We start from the raw sequence: 4,842 nt of genomic DNA on the forward strand, positions 1-4,842 counted from the left end.
TTTCATGTTGTCTGTGGCAGAAATGGACTCTCCTGCAGGGACTATACCTAATGCCGGTATTTATTTCTAGTTCCCCAGCACCAAGCACTCTAGTAAGGATGGTAGACCAGTAGGACAGCACAAAATACCAGAGTTCTCTCTATCCCAGCCCTACCTTTTCTCATGGGAAAGCAGAATGATCACCTGGGGACTTCAGGGTTTGAGGCTTCCTTCTTTAAAAAGCAGAAACGGGAAGAGCCCTGGGGAGTGCCACAGGGCAGGAAAAGTTTAAACCAAAGGAGCTGTTTACCTGTCTAACCCTTGCCTCACCAAGAAACACTACACATTTAAACCCGACTTGCTCCAGGGGCTTTGAAGATGCCTGATCTTCCATTGGTCCCTGGGATGAGGGAGGGCAGAGGTTTATCGAATAATCCAGGCCCAGCCCAAGGCAATTGTTTGGTTGTCTGGTTGGTTTTGTTTTGTTTCCTGATTAAGTAGTTCTACCTTTCCTGGAACTTTCTGATAAACCTGGGTGGCCTCAAACTCACAGAGATCCTCCTGCCTCTGCCTTCCAAATGCTGGGATTAAAGGGCATGGGCTACCACGCCTGGCAACTGGTTGTGTTTTTAACTTTGTGTGTGTGGCAAAATACATTTCCTGTTTAATCACGTTAAGTAAACAAGCCCATGGTGGTTATTATTTTAATAGCGTTGATGACCAAGCTCATTGCTTGTTCACCCAGCAGATCTGAGGGAAGGCTGTGGATCAGGAGCCAGTGTCTATGGAACAAAACAAAGCTGGCTGGCTTTGTAGAACTTTCTTCATTTACCATCAAGGGAGGAAAATAATAAGCAGCAGAAATAAGTAGATTATGCGGGATGTTATCAGGTGATAAAAGCTTTGTTTAGTACTTGGGTACAATGTACCCAATATCTGCTGACCTCTGTGTCTTAAGATAGTCACAGACCTTTGTCATCTCTTACTGGTTCCCCACTAAGCCCAACCCCCTAAAGACAGTTCACTAGTTACTAAGTACCCAACAGAGTCTGACAGTGGAGATCGTCAATATCAAAGTGTAAAGGTCTCAACCACATAGACATGATGTGCTTTCTTCCCCCAAACAGTTTTCACTTTCAGGACAGCTATCTAGACCCTGGATTCAGACAGAAAAACATAACCTTGTTCATGAATAACATGATAACTTTTTAAAGGGGGGCTCAGTCGAAATATGTGCTTTTGTCATTTTAAGTTTGACATTAAAAAAAAACAAAAAAACAAAAACAAAAACCAGTGAGATGGCTTAGAGGGTAAAGGTGACTGCCAGCAAGACTCTCACCCGTGCTCACTCACACAAATAAATGTAATAAAAAAATTAAAAGAAATAATTGCATTTTGAAAATTCTTTCTTTTCTCGGAAGCCAGCTCAAAGCAAAACCCCAAGGCCTGGCACTACTACTGACGCTATGGTGTGCTCACAAAACAGACCTACCATGGCTGCCCTCCGAAAGACCCAACGAGCAGCGGAAAGAGTCAGATGCAGATACTTACACCCAGCCAATGGACAGAAGCAGCTGACCTCTGTGGTTGAATTAGGGAAAAGCCAGAAGAAGCTGAGGAGGAGGGTGACCCTGTAGGAGGACCAGCAGTCTCAACTAACCTGGACCCCCGAGCTCTCTCAGATACTGGGCCACCAACCAGGCAGCATACACCAGCTGATAGGAGGCCTCCAGTACATATACAGCAGAGGATTGCCAGGTCTGGACTCAGAGAAGATGCACCTAACCCTCAAGAGACTGGAGGCCCCAGGGAGTAGGGAGATCTGAGGGGGTTGGGTGGGAGGGTAGGGACATCATCATAGAGACAGTGTGGGTGGGGAATGAGGGGAGGAGGTATGGGATGTGGAACATAGGGTGGACCAGGAGGGAGATAAAATCTGGACTGTAAAAAAAGATTAAATAAAATATTTTTAAAAAAATTCTTTCCTTTCAAGTATTTAATGTAACAAGGAAAGCCTGAGGAGTGGGTTGTTATTATACTGGGCATGACAATGGGAAGGAGCTTTTCCTCAAGTGTAAGGAAGCTATCAACTGCTCCCTAGGACATGCTGGGCTTCTGAAGTTCACAAAGAATGAGAGTGTGTGTCCGTGTGTGTGTGTGTGTCTATGTGTGTGTGTGTCCGTGTGTGTGTGTGTGTGTGTGTGTGTGTGTCCGTGTGTGTGTGTGTGTGTGTGTGTCCGTGTGTGTCTGTCCGTGTGTGTGTAAAAGTTTACTGTAAGCAAGCATGGAGACGGAAGGAAGTCATATGCACATGAATATGAACCCAGCCCACACCTTGACCATAGTCAAACTTGACATTGCCAGAGCAGGCTGATAGACATCTATGTCTCCAATGTCTAGACAGACACATTGTTAGTGTAGCATCCCGGCCCCAAGTGAGTAACCTGGGAGAGCATCAGACAGAAGAAACTGAGGGCCATTCAATAAGGTAAATGACTGGATCTCTTCCTTTTTCTGAGATGGTGTCATGTGGTTGCCCAGGCTACAGTGTGTAGCCTAGACTGGACTTGAACTAGTCGCTTTCCACCACCTCAGCATCCCAAGAACCAGGGTGACATACATGAGCCACCACGCCTGTCTTTGGTTCAACTTTTTATTTTTTTTAATATTATTATGAAAGCAAAGAAAATCTGAGGAGCTATTATGATTAAAAGAGGCTGAAAAGTAGGGTGAGCAGCTGCCCCTGTTTGCTTGGCTCTGAACAGATATCCAGGGTGCAGGACTCTGAGTGCTAAGGTGAAGGGGGTCCAGGTAAGCCAGAATATACTGAGAGGCCTCCTAGGGGCACGTAATAATTAAAAACAACCAGTGAAAGGAAGGGTCCTGGTATGGATTCTAGATTCCAGGGGAAAGTAGTGTAAAAGAAGTTATCAGAATGGGTCACACAATTACAACAGGAATCTTTAAATGTGGCAAAATAGACATGGAATACAATCACCGCCTTTAGCTATTTTACTGGGACGGTCTAGTGGCAGCGAGCACATTTGCCATTCCGTGAAGCCATCATTACAATCCCATCTCCAGAAATAGAAACTTGGAGTCTGTCAGACAATTAATCCCCATTGCCTCTCTGCCCATCATTCATTCCTCTTCTAGGAATTTGCCCTTCCTAAATACCTTAGTGAATGGACTCACTGCACTACATGTGTTCTATTGTACCTGGGGATAATGTCTCCAAGAGGCATGTTATCTAAAAATTCATTTTATCTTAAGGCTGGATAATATTCTGTTGCCTGTACATACCACATCTCGTTTACAAGCTTGTCCTTTAGGTGATGGGGCTGGGGGTTGAGTCCAGGGTCTCACACATGCTAAGCAAAAATTTACCTGCTGATCTATATTCCCAGTCTTATTTTTTTTTCTTCAAGGGGTTCAGGGTTTGCTCTGCAGTGAGGTACGTGTCTTGAAAGTGCAAGGACCTGGGTTCTGTCTCTAGCACCTGTCATGGCCCTGCAGTCTTTGTATGTTAAAATAAAAATTACACAGGAAAGCAAGGAAGACAGAAATGTCATTAATAATGCTCGGGCCTCGTGGGGAAGGCAGAATCTGTGCAAGCTCGTCCTCACAGGCCTCTGAACATAAGGAAAGGAATGAAAGGCTTCGCGGTTAGCATCCACTACAGCCTAACCGAGCAGCACCCATCACTGTGAACGAAGTGGCTGCTGTGCGCTCCTGAATGCTCTGCTGTTTGTGTTTCTCAACCTCTCTGCTCCTCCTCAAGGGCTTCTGATCCTACCAACTGAATTCTCCAGCCTGTCCTCTCTTCTCTTTGTTATTAGCTTGCTTATAGCTTATTTCCTCTCTCTCTCTCCTCTCTCCCTCTTCTCTCTCTCTCTCTCCTCTCTCCCTCTTCTCTCTCTCTCTCTCTTTCTCTCTAATGAAGGCTTCATTAGATTTCACACACAGCTTCAGAAGGCTCTCTCTCTTTCTCTCTCTCTCCTCCCCCTCTCTCTCCCTGCCATATTCCTATATTTTATAGACCGTTGGGCCATGTGGTACAGAACAGGATGACCTTGGAGTGGAAGGGACCTGTAGATTTGTAGTTTAAGTATGTTTCATGACCAGTCCAGTCTAGCTTAAAAGACCATGGTAGTAGTAGGTATGGTTAAGGGGGATAATACGGAGGCTGTAATGTGAAGAAAAAGCAAAGCTCCAAATCTCACCTAGGCACGAGGGTTCCCTTGAGAGATGTACGGGTGGGGACGAGACTATGTGGGGCATTTCAAGGGAACTGGAGACAAATGTTCATGCAGCCTTGGAGCAAATGAAGGCTGGGCAGCAGAAAACTCTTTCATTCTTCCCTCCCCTCCTCCTTCCTCTCACTCTCTTCCTCATCCGTTCTTTCTTTGCACAGAATGTATTACACACTAGGCAACACGGCGAATGCTATGCAGAGTGTATGTGGATGGCCCCTGGCACAGAAAGCTTTAGGCATGTCTAGCTGCCACCCGCTGGCTGCAGGTGCCCCAGGACAGCTATGAATATGACCACAATGTCATGTTGCAATGTCAAAAGTTGTTCTGGATGTGTTTATTTGCTTATTCAGTGGCTGTTGTCACAACCTACTTGGAATATCTTATTCTGTCAAAACTGATCGGAAACTGGGTGGGGCGCAAGCTGGGTTTTCTATGGGACATTCAGGAACTGGGCACAGGGCATAGCTGGAACACTCAGGTACAGGCATCTGCCACAGACTGGGGTTTCTTACAGGGTCCCTTGTTCCGCGGGACGATGCGTTCTGGCCAGGTGTGCACGGGATTCGGCTTTGACAAACAGACTAGACACGAATGGTGTAAGGTCTGA

Source organism: Mastomys coucha, unplaced genomic scaffold (assembly GCF_008632895.1).
Source record: "Mastomys coucha isolate ucsf_1 unplaced genomic scaffold, UCSF_Mcou_1 pScaffold1, whole genome shotgun sequence".
Lineage (NCBI taxonomy): Eukaryota > Metazoa > Chordata > Mammalia > Rodentia > Muridae > Mastomys > Mastomys coucha.